General features: G+C 36.5%; 1 non-coding gene across 1 annotated transcript; it reads right to left on the bottom strand.

The window, feature by feature from the left end:
• Positions 1-4907: 4907 nt before the first annotated feature.
• Positions 4908-4969, bottom strand: LOC115851567 (U7 small nuclear RNA). Its single transcript, XR_004038845.1, has one exon. It is a non-coding gene; the product is annotated as a U7 small nuclear RNA (small nuclear RNA).
• Between the last annotated feature and the right edge of the window lie 8209 nt (positions 4970-13178).

Below are 13178 nucleotides of genomic sequence, written 5' to 3'. Positions count from 1 at the left end.
ACGGACACCGGAGTTCAGCAGATCTAGTGTCAACTCCCCGTTTGAGTTGAGTGACACTGGGCAACTTATTTAACTGTTTAAGGCTTTGTTCCTCATCTATAAAGTGGGATTGATATAATACCTACCTTAGTGCTGTATGTTGTCAGAGAAAACAAATGAGATAACATGTAAAACACCTGGCTCAGCGCCTGGTGAAATTAAAGGGAAAACGATGAGTCTTTTGAAATGTAATTCTCCAGATGTGATTTTATAACTCAGTCTATTGCTCATGACTAATAGAGGATTTGTTTACCTCTAGAGGCACTTTCCCAGATGCTATGTGATTTGTTTCTGGAAACAGTCTACAAATAATCAAAAATAATTTTTTTTTAAATTTTAGGTGATATGCTATGGATTTACTGAAATTTAATGCCATAATTATATAGGTAGTAGAGGTGTCATTGAATCTTGCTCAGCCCTGCCCCTCTCAATCCTGCCTTTTCTCCTTCATTTCATCTGCTCTCTCACACAGCACTCCTCCAGCAATATTCCTCCCCAGGTTAATTCAGGACAAGAATTATGTCTGCTAAGTCTTTGTATAATGAAAGTATGTATAAAAGCTTTTCTTCCCTATTCCAACCTCAAATTGCCCAATGCTCTTAACACATTGTTTTCTACAGTATTATTCTCTAAACAAATCTCGTTTGTCCTAAATTCTTAAATGCAAGTGACCTGCTCAAAATCTAAAACAAAAATAAGCGTGTAACCAGAAATTGTCATTTCAATCAGTTTTGGAATTGGGGATGTTTCCCTATAATTTAGGTCTGTGATTCAGACTGAGGGTGTAGGACAAGGGGTTGGCAATGTCTCTAACTCACTCAGGAATCTGCAAGTTGCTTGCCTGCTTTTATCTATCACTAGGGTTTGAAGCAAGACTCATCATCTTTAAGGTGAAGCAAATTTAGATGGAGAATTGATACAGGGTAGAATTCAACTTATTTTGTCTCTAAACAAAAGAGGCTACACTTTCTATTTGGTCAGCTGTAGATTAAATGTTATTAAGGTGCAGGGGTCACATACCAAATTTAATTTGCTTCCACAAGAAGATCCACACACAAAGAACTGTACTTAACTACTAAAAATACTGTAACAAGAAAATTTAAATGATTTTTTATATTTCAGTGTACTTAGGAAGAGTATTTTGATAGTAAATATTTTAAAACTTGTTGTAAAGAAGTAACTGCAGTTTGTGAAAACTTTATACTGAAGTAAAGAGAAAAAAGCGAACTCAACATTGACCTTCACATTTTTAAGTCAAATTTTCTAATGACATGGAGAATTCAGAAGAAAATTTAAATTGTCCATTATCAAACCACCCAAAAATTTTTCATTTTTATTAACATGTTGATGTGATTTCTCCCATTCTTTTTCTCTGCTCACTTTTGAAAATATTCTTAATGATGTAACAATTAACTTTTATATCTTATTTTTCTACTCATGTATCATTATAAAACACTCTCCATATCATTAAAAACTCTTTGTAAACATAGTTTTAATAATTCCATAATATTATATCTATGTACATAATTCATTTAACCATGACCAGTTAGGCTACTTGCAATAGTTTACTTTTTATACAAATATTTTATGTATTCAACTTTGTTAAAATTTCTGGTTATTCCCTCAGTATAGCATTAGAAAAGTAATACATTTTACCATTCTTTTTATTTTGAATTTTATTTATTTTTTATACAGCAGGTAGGTGCTTATTAGCTGATATCCCCTCTCCCCAATACCTTACTCCTCCCTTCTCACCCACCCTTCAATCAGCCATGCAAGCAGTTGCAACCTGTGTATCATTGCCTCAGAGAAATGATCTAAGGGCAGAAAGAAAAAAGCAGTCCTTTGCTGGCTTCTGTGTTTCCATAACTGAGACCCTCACAGCATATACCAGAGATGTGAGAGAAAATATGATCAATAAAGGCAAGGCTTTCTTCTCCCATGTCCCCTTCAGCTAGAGAAAAGTTTTCCCGGTCTTGAGCAAGGGGATACAGCCAGAGGGAAAACAAGGAGAATGTAGGAATGGTGTTTTCCAGAGAGAGGGCACCAGACCTGCTTTCTAGGCAGGTCCTAATAAAGGCTTTTGAGGTCCAAGAGGAGAGAGACAAAAGAGAACAAACTGAGGGAATACAAAGGGGCATAAAGGAATTTTGGGAATGATGGATATGTTTATCATCTGGATTGTGGCAATGGTTTTATAAGTGTATACATAGAGCAGAAAATATCAAATTGTATACTTTAAACATACGTAATTTATTGTTTGTCAGTTATACTTTAATACATTGATGAGAGACAGAGAGAGAGAGAAAGAGACCTGTGCATCAATTCCAAATAGATCCTCAGGGAGGATACGGAAGCCAGAGAATAAATGGCTGCCTGGTGGTATGTCTAGACGAATAGGATCTTAAGTAGCCTGTCAGTTTCCAGTCTCTCTGCGTGGTAAGGGAGACAGAAAATGAACATTCTGTACCGAGAAGTGGCAGAGAAGCAGCAAAGAGAGCTGCCTAGAGTCATGTGGGTAAGGACAAAAGACATTTCCAGGCCAGCATGTGGACTACCGACCAAGCAGCTAATTGGGCAAAGGCCATTTCAGCAGATGCCTGTGTGGCTAGATTACAGCAGGGACCCGCGGCACACCCCCTCCCAACCCTACTCTCTAGTCTTGGCTCAGGTTAAACTCTCTGGAACTCTAACACAACCCTGGGGTCCTTCTCTCGGGGGAAGAAGGAGAAATCTCTGAATTCACTGACATTTAGTTTCTGCCACTCTGGCAGAAAAAGGCTTAAAATAGAAACTGGGTAGTTATAGATGAATAGATACTGTTGTCCCTCAGTCTCCAAGAGGGATTGGTTCCAAAACCCCCTGAGGACACCAAAATCTGTGGATATTCAAATCCCTTATACAAATAGTGTAGTATTTGCATATAACCTAGCACATCCTTCCCAACACTTAAATCGTTGCTAGATTACTTACATAATATCTCATACAATGTAAATGCTATGTAAATAGTTGCCTGTGATCACCCAATTCAAGTTTTGCTTTTGGAACTTTTTGGAATTTTTTTTTTTAAATATTTTTGATCCACAGTTGGTTGAATCCACCGATGCAGAACCTGGGGATACAGAGGGTCAACTGTATACATTTCTTGTATATCTCAGTTCCAAATTCCATGACTCCAGGCTGAGACATAGTCCTTCCCTTCCTAGAGCAATACTGGAAATCCAAAGAGTATGAATGAGAATGTAAGAACAAGGGTAGGTGCTATGACAACACTGCACGACTATCATCTAGTTTGATATCTAGTACATAATTGTACTTAATACGTATCCGTGGAATATTCCGATGGATGGACGGGCAAACCCAAGTATACAATAAATCGTTGCTAACCATTCAGAGGAGCACATGGTAAGTGCAAAATGAGTGGTTTTAGAAGTAAGTGCAATAAAGAGAGACTGCTAAGGGCTGGAGTCACCACTGATTTCTTCATAGGAGGAAAAAGAATTGGAGATGTACTTGAAGATTGAGTAGAATTGGTTCAATAAAGAGACAGGATGAGTAGAGAATGTGGGTGGGTAAGCCAGGGTGCAGGGAGGCTAAAGGGGTCACAAACTAAAGTAAATTTGATGCCAATCCAATGTACTTTCATCTGTAGTCTTTTCTAAGCATAGTATGTGGCAGGGATATGATGACAATATTTGATGAATGAAGGATGGCTGGATGGAGTGGAAGAATGTTAGGAATAAATTTTTTTTCCCTAGTAAAAAGAATTGGGTTTGAAATCATGAGACAGTTTAGTCTCTACCTAAAGTTTAGTTTTTATTTTTTTAAATGCTCTTAACTTTTATTCTAATAGCAGAGTAGATACTTACGGAAGATTTCACAATATTTGAAATTACGTTTAATCAGCCTTAGACAGTGTTTTTGGTTTTGTTTTTTTAAACCTGGAATCCAAGCCATTGAAGGACTTATTGGGTAAACTCTTTCTAACTCTGCCCACCTAAAAAGAGCTCTAAGTCCATATCATTATTTCAATAGCAGTTCTGCAATAACAGTTAATGTTGTGTTACAATTTACTAACCTCTCTCACATATGTTGTCTCATTTATTCCTCACAATACGACCTCTGAAGTAAATCTCCATTTTTATACATGTAGAAACAGAGACCCAGCAGGCTCACTTCCTTCCCTCCTTCACCAGGCACTAAATGGTGTCAAGCAATAATCAGTACCAAGGCTGCAAATAACAAAGAGTTTTATTTGTGGTCTTAAGAACTGCAATTCAGGAGACACAGATTCCAGTAAGACACAGATTTCAGTAAGACTGAAAGTGTTCTGGGGAAGAGGAAGAGTCAGGGGCTTATAAAGGCAAAAAGTCCCAAGGTTATTAGAGTTGCCCCGTGAAAATGGTGATTGACTCTGACACAAGTCAGGAAGTATTTATCCTTAAGGAATGATGAGTTATTTGGGGGAGGGATACAATAAGCAGATAGGCTACCTTGAGTTATTTTAGGGTAAGGGTCCAATCCATACCTTGAGTTTCTGGCAGACCTTCTGGATGACTTTGTTAGGACAATCAGTGGTCAAAAGGTCAGATTCCTTCCAGGTTGAGCCATGCATAGCTCACACTTCCTCAGCAGCCTCCTGGCTCCATTTTACAGAGCTCTCTTAGAGATACTGACTCCTTTTTTATTTTCCTTCCACAATGGTAACACCTAGACCCACCCCCACGCCTCTCCTCAGCACCATCTTGCTTTGCTACTGTCACCTGAAGTCCGTAAAGAATGAGAAAAAAATGCCAAACTGTTGAACTGTGTACTGAAGGAGAGAATATAATGGTGAGTCAACATTTTGAAGGATTTTTTTCTTCACGAGGGGTTTTCCAGTGCGGACCGGAAAACCTGCTAGACAAATTCTAAAAGAGCTGTCACACTAACATATTGAAGGATTTTAACCCTGACAAAACATTAGTTGTCATTTGAATAAAAAGAAAATCTTTACTCTTTAACTGGAAGGGAAAAGAGTGTTCTTAGCCCAGCTACTCCATATTCATTATGTATATTTGGGGGAGCTTCTATATAATCTCCCACAAAGTCTCCCTCCTATTTTAAGTTCTCTCCCTGGAGCTAGAATGCTAGAGAAAAACTGTTATGGAAAAAACAATTAAGCTTTCTCGCAGAGCAAATCCCACAAAGTAATGTATCATAAAGAAAAACTCTAACCCAATGTTCTTCCTACCTGAGAGTGTTAGGGAACCGTTCACCGAAACGGCCTGCCTTGACCAGGCACGATGATAATAACCGTTTGCGCGCGCTGTCTCACCACAGGAGGCCCGGATTAGGAACATGGTGCTGCCACTGAAAACTAACCGGGAGAATTCGGGAGGGGCCAAGAGAGGGAGGAGACGCCAGCCCAGGATATAGGCCAGCCTCCCAAAAACCCTCACCCTGGAATCCATCTTGGCCGAGAGATGCGCGCGCCACCAGGAAACTCAGACCAGATATGGGCACAAGCAAGATGATTGGCCAGAGACAACCCGGAAAGCTAAATCATTAGCATAAAACCTGAGACTGCGAGCCCGTCGCAGAGCAGTCCTCCTGGGTTCCGTGACACTGCTGCTCTCCACACGAGCACCCCTTCCCAATAAAGTCTTTTGCTTTGTCAGTACATGTGTCTCCTTGGACAGTTCATTTCCGAGTGTTAGACAAGAGCCTACTCTCGTGCCCTAGAGGGGATCCCCCTTCCAGTAACAAAAGTACTAATTTAATTTTACAACAGAACATCTTTAGGGATCTTAAGAGCAGGATCAGGAGGGAGAAGAGGGCCCACCTAGTTGATCCTCTTACCCCCTATTGATACAGGTTTGTTTCATAATAAGAATTATTTTGCACTTTGTGGAGTCTGGTTTTAAATGTTTCAAATAATAAAGCTTAGGCCACTTAGAATGGAAGAGTCTGTTTTGCGAATACTAATTAGTTTTAGTCCTCTTTCTCCCTTCATGGGAAATGAAAGTTGGGGTAATTTTTCAGGGTAAAATGAAATGTTAGGTGTCATAAGGCAGTCACAAATGGCTGGCATTTGGTACTTTTCAAACTCAAGTATTTATAAACTGCAAATGCTTTAGCCTTCCCACTTCTTTCTCTCTTCTCTAGTCACACTGACATGGTAACCATGTTCACCCAAAAGAGATGACATATGAAAATGTTAATTTGAGAGATTGTATTGACATCACTGTGGAATAAAAATGTTTGAAAAGTTACTGATACATGGTGCCAGGCATTTTGATGCCTTTTGCCACAAAGCTGAACTGCATATTCGCAAATATATGCAATCTGTTTCAAAGGTTTATTTATTCAACTGATACCTGGTTGTTAAAGGAGAATCACAATTGAACAGTAGACTCACACTCTGATAGGCCAGGCTACTACTCCCACATTCCCACAGCAAGCTCCTGAAGTGAGAACTTTGACATTTCCATTTTGATACTGTCATGTCCGTGCAGCTTCATTGACACAATATGTCAAAATGTACATTCACTGTTTCGTATTGCCAAGTGATTCCTGTGACCCATCTCTCTGACTCTCACTCAATATTTAACCCTTCCCCTGATTATGGGGCATATTCACCTTCTAGCTGATCCATGTATTCATTGTTTATGTTTGTAAAAATTCTTATATTTATTTCATTCTTAGAAGAAACCAAAACTTGCTTTAATTTTAATCTTTGAGAAGCAGTTTAGCCCCTGAAGTTTGCTTGTTGTCTATCCCCCAAACAATCATTAAAAAAAAGCATATACTTTACCAAATCGTGAGAGGACTGTTAGAGAGTTCATTGAGATTTCCTGGGCACTTTGGAATGGAGAATAAGAGAATACATTTTGGAAGTCTGCCAAAAGAAAAAATAAAAGCTGTCCATGCTCTAGATTTTCAAATAAAAAACAAAGAACCGTTATCAAGCAGGCTAATCAAATTATTAATTGAAAGTAAATGAAACAATATTATTTGCAAAATAGTCAAGATTCACATGAGTTCTCAGAGATTAAGTGACTAGTTAATACCTTGCTTAGCATGACTAAGTCATCCTTTCTGAGATGAGCAAGTTCCGCAGACACAGAAGCCCGATTTTATGCAATTCGCCTATGTAGCAGGTTTGAATTTTACTTAGTCACATAACTCAGGTGTGCATGAAGAGCTGATTTCTTTACATCTTTACAGTTAAACTTTTCTTTAACTCACAGTCCCTATTTTTGCTAAATCTTGTGAAGTCATCATCTCTGTCATTTCTCTCCTCCTCCCAATTGTGTGTCCTCCTTCCATCCACCAGCCCTCTCACTCACACCTACATTCGCCTCAGTGCTCTGGAGATGCCTGCTTGCTCTCCACACACCTGTAGGGCTGTGTAGACCACTCCAGGTACAAACCAATATTATGAATGTGGACAAAAAATGTTGCCTGCCATATCAGTAAACAAAGGATTTTGCAGCCATAAAGTCATGAGCCACTGCAAACCCCCCACCCCAGTGCACCTTGAGGGAATTAAGGATTGAGAAAACAGGATACTGGTCCTTGATAGCTAAGGTGCATATCAAAGGAATGATTTCAATGAATCCAGACTCTTGCATCTTCCCATACATAGAAAAGCACTAAAATCATTGACTTGAGATGTCTGTCTTTTCTTTAATTAACAGTAATCGTTTGATGTTCTGACTACCTGGTCTGTGTTGCAAAAACTCCTATGTATCCGGGCTCCTCCCTTCCCTCTTCAGAACAGTCCCTCAGAGCTGTCTGAGAAGCTGTCTCCTGGCTTAAGTCCTCAGTATGTCTGCCAAATAAAACATAACTCTCAACTTTTAGGTTGTGCTTTTTTTTTCAGTTGACGTGCAGATACAAAAATAAGAGGGAGAAAAAACAAAAGAACATGGGGTTAGGCAATCAAGTAGTAAAAAGAAAAGCAGGTGTTTGGAGAGTGTCTGAGTCAGGTTAAAGGGCAGAGACTAGAGCAATTATTCCTGAACCCTGTGGCTGAAGCCTCCAGGGCCTCCTCCAGGACCTGACCTTTTGTGCCTCCTGAGGCCAGACTGTTGGATTTTCCCTTCCATCCGTGCCCACCCTACTTAACTCTCAACTGCTATTACTGGGGACAATTTGAATCTCTATTGTTTGCAACCATAAAACCAAAAAGAAAAAAGAGACACAAAACAGTTAGGATATCTACCTTGAAAGAAAAACAGCTTCTGAAAAACAGCAAGCCATTTCTTCCATGTAACCACCCAAAATTGTCCTCATAGAATAGTCTGCAAGTTCACCAAGACAAAGGTGTGCATGTGTTGTATAGCCTACGCTACATACTAGAGAAATTTCAAATAGTTGTCCCATCCATAAAACACCTTTTACCCAAGTCAGACAAAATTCCCCTAATAATGTATCTTTTGGGGTATTTTTAAAGCCAATTTGCCATTATTCAGCCTCACTAAAGCCATCAAAGTGTTTGATAATGAAAAGAAAAAAAAACATGCAATTGGGCAAGTAACTTTATCATATTCGTTATTTTCAGACCATATCAATCCTGTTTTTCGGAAACACACTCATACAAATCTTAATCCCTAAGGTTATTCTACAATCAGGAAATAAGATAAAAATTTTAAGTCTTACAAAACTTAGGCAAAATTGCAAAACATGTTTGAAAATGTTGAAAAAACTATCAGAAAAATATATGCTTAAACTTATTAACTCCTGTTAACAAATAAAAATGAGTACAATAAAGATCTCAATAAGGGCTTCCCTGGTGGCGCAGTGGTTGAGAGTCCGCCTGCCGATGCAGGGGACACGGGGTCGTGCCCCGGTCTGGGAAGATCCCACATGCCGCGGAGTGGCTGGGCCCATGAGCCATGGCCGCTGAGCCTGCGCGTCTGGAGCCTGTACTCCGCAATGGGAGAGGCCACAACAGTGAGAGGCCCGCGTACAGCTGCAAAAAAAAAAAAAAAAAAAAAAAGATCTCAATAAAATATGCCATAGTAATTTGGATTTCATTTTAATAAAAATTGTTAACATGTTACAACACTGCTTAGGATAAGTTCAAAGTGTTTTCATTAGTTTTTTCTATGCATTTTTGAAAATGGCATGTTACATATAATAGTAATATATATATATATATATATATGCGCTACCAGATTTTCTTCTAGTGTATTTCCAATTAAAAAATTATATGTATGTGTATATATATATAAAACCTATCCTTTAGATACCTTAGACTAATTATGTAACTTTATTAATATTTCAGTAACATTTCTACACTCCCTTTATATATTTTAAAAATCCTACTCTTACTTACTTTTAAGATTTTACTTGTATACCAAGTTGAGAATTAACATCCACTGGAGGATATTAACTATAAGGCTCTGTACAAATGTCATCATTATTGTTACTAAAATGTGGTTCCTGTCCCACAATTTTATTTACAATAATACAAATTAACACATTCCTTTATTATAAATATCTTAATGATTTTCAAATTGAGAGGTATTTCCAAAAGCCTCTGGACAAGAGATCAATGCATAATAGGCGTGAAAATAATTAGAATTCTTGTATCATCCTTGTTACTTGAATGTCTGGTTTAAGCATTTCTACACCTGACACATTAATTTAGCTACAATGCAGCAAAACCAGCATTGTGGTAATAGAATATTGATTGTACAGTGTTCAAAGACAAAGAACTTATGTTGTTGTACTTTTTATACATGCATGATATTGCAGCCCAATATCCATGGGTTGGATAATTTTCACAAAATGAACCCACAACCACTGTGCTCAATGGCAATTTAATTATGAAATAGTCAACCTTTTGATTAAACACTTTATCTCACATAAACCTAAAATATAAGTAACCATGCTGGGCTTGGAAGAGTTTAGTACAAAAGCACAGTGAAAATATACTTACCAAGTTCAAGTATATTATTTTCCTAATTTTTATTACTAAGATTTTTATTCTCATTGTGAACATTAGAAAGAATTTCCTCAGAGATTCTAATCTCACAGGGATCAAGTATTAACTCCATGTAGTCCTTTTCCCAGCACACAAAAAAATTAGGTGTAATTTTATCAAGGTGCCAAAATATAATTTTAAACAGAATCCCTCCGATGGGACCATTCTTATGGATATAATGCTGATGCTCTTTTTAGAAATAAGTTAATCATGAAGAAAATAATGAAGAGATGTTATTCTATTTACTTGGAAATGCAAACATAAAACCGAACAAGGATTGTAAATAGAAACCAGAAAGTAGGGGCTTCCCTGGTGGCGCAGTGATTGAGAGTCCGCCTGCCGATGTGGGGGACACGGGTTCGTGCCCCGGTCTGGGAGGATCCCACATGCCGCGGAGCGGCTGGGCCCGTGGGCCATGGCCGCTGAGCCTGCGCGTCAGGAGCCTGTGCTCCGCAACGGGAGAGGCCACAGCAGTGAGAGGCCCGTGTACCACAAAAAAAAAAAAAAAAAAAAAAAAAAAAAAGAAACCAGAAGGTAATCTTGGCAACAAGATCAACAAGTCTTTATTAAAATGTTGCTTTGAGAGAATTAAGCAGTGAGGAATGAGGAACAGGAAATAGTACCTTTACAAATTTAAGAGTTGAAAAGGTCATTAAAATTTATTAAAACTGCCATTCTACATAAATCCCCTTTCTAGCATCCCCAACAGATGTTTATTCAACATCTACTTGAGTATCTCCAGGACAGCTGTTTTGTTAAGATGTTATATCTTACATTGAGACAAAATCTACTTGTTTGTCTTAAGCTGGTCTCCTATACCACAGGTGAGAGTCTAAAAGTGTACAATTTTTCTGATGTTTATTCTGGCAAAACAAATCACAAAACTCTAAAATGTATCTATACCTTGACCCTGTAGTTCTAGTTCTAGGGCTTTAGCCTAAGGCAATAATCAGTTATATATAAGGAATATATATATTCCATATATATATTTCATATAGACATACATGAAATTTCTAATAAGGAATTTACATATATAGAAATTAAGTTGTTACTTAGAAAAGTGAAAATTTGGAAACAAACTAGTGTTCAAGAATGGAGAATTATTAAACTATGATTAATCCATATAAGAGAATGCCATGCATCACCACAAATCATATTGTAGATAAATACAGTCACAATATGTTTTAACTAAATAATGTATATAAAGTGCTTAGTAAAACTTTCTGACACAGAAGAAACAAAAAAAAATATTAATTTGTATATTATTATTGTTTTTAAATTTGGCAATAAATAAGCATATTCAGTATACCATTTATTTAAAAATACATATATGTATATATTTATATGTTTGAACAATTATAAAAATATGCCAAAATATTAATAAAAGTTGTTTTTAAGTGGTGAGATTAGAAGAGATTATAATTTTTCTTTCCCTTCTTATGTTTCTATATTGTCAAGTTTTTTGCCTTAAGTATGCCTTCCTCTTGCAATTTAAAAACTAAATGTTATTTTAAATAGATTTATTTCACTAATACTTGATAAATACCTACTCTATGCCAAATACCAATGAACAAGGCTTACTTTTCATTACAAAACAATATATACAGATTATGAATGTATATATAAATATATTTATATATTTTATAAATACCAAAAAAAATAAACAAGAAGAATACAATTTCATGAAAGTAGAAGCTTCTGGAAAGGAAGAGAAGGCAGTAAGGCTGCGGAAGATTAGAAAGAAATGTAAATTGTGTCCATAAAATTTTATTTCTTTAAAAAGAAAGTAAAATATCTAAAACAAATGATAGGGTGATATCATTTTTCAGTTATGGGTAGTAAGTATGATCATTCTGGGTTCCTTTATTTTTTAAAGATTAATAGTATAATAAAATGTAAAATTTTCAGCAATAAATAAAACAAATACTATACTACAGTAAGTATTATAAAAAGAAATGAACATAAAAATTATGTGTTCTATGACTGAACAATTCCACTCCAACTTAAATGAGTCCATATGTTCACCAAAAGACACATTTAAGAAAGTTTATTGCAACTTTACTCATAATAGTTCAAAACTGGAACCAATGCATGTGTTCATTAACTGTAGAATGGATAACTAAATTTTTAACTTAAGTAAGATATTATTTAAATACCGTAACATTTACCCAACTTAAAATGTGCAATTCAGTGATTTTGAGTAAATTTACAAAGTTGCACAACAATCACCATAGTCTAGTTTTAGAACATTTTCACTACCCCAGTAAGAGTCCTCATGTTCCTTTACAGCTAATCCCTGTTCTCAACCTCAGGAGGAAGCAACCGCTAATCTAATACTTTCTTTCTCTATAGATTTGCTTAATTGTGGTAATTTTCTACCACAAAAAGCTAAAGCAAATTGTGGCATATTCTTATAAAGAAAAAATATAGCTACATTCAACAACAATGATGAACTCACAGAAAAACATTAAATATAAGTCGCCACACAAACAAAACAAATAGTTTATGCTATACAGTTTCCATTTACAGAAATTCAAGAACAGCAAACACAGTTCTGTGATGACAAAGGTCAGAATAATGGTTATCATTAAGAAGGGTATTGACTTGGGATGGAAAGCAGGGAGGCTTCTGAAGTGCTGGAAATATTCTGCTCGCTGATCTGGGAGGCGGGTACATGAGTATATACAGATGTGAAAATTAAGAATCATTTCATTTAAAATTTAAAATCATTTCATTTTTATTTTATGCCCTAATAAAAAATTTTAAGGAAATAAAATAATGCCACGGCCATACTAATTCTTCTTTCTTAAACCCTCGCTTATCTCATCATTTTTCCCCTCCTTTCACTTATGTTTCTAACATGTCATTGCCAAGTTCAAAGGTGGATTTTCCGAGAAATGTTACTAAAACCATTCAGTTATTTATTTAAAGGACCTGAGAAAAGACAAAGCAAATGTCATAAACTCATCTTCTCTCTTCTCCACTAGTCTACATTTCTGAAGTGATGTGTTATGATAATGGATATCTGATGAGAAGAGGAAATGAGTTTACAAGATAATAAAGCAACAGTGAAAACAGAATAACACACTCATTTCAGCTGAAAATAATACAACCAGCACCACAGCCAAATTGTTATGGCTTTCTTAAAAAAAAAAAAAAAAAA

The sequence above is a fragment of the Globicephala melas genome, chromosome 14, assembly GCF_963455315.2.
Source record: "Globicephala melas chromosome 14, mGloMel1.2, whole genome shotgun sequence".
NCBI classification, from domain to species: Eukaryota; Metazoa; Chordata; class Mammalia; order Artiodactyla; family Delphinidae; genus Globicephala; species Globicephala melas.
Note: the sequence above shows the minus strand (reverse complement) of the source record. Positions and strands in the feature narration are given on the sequence as shown.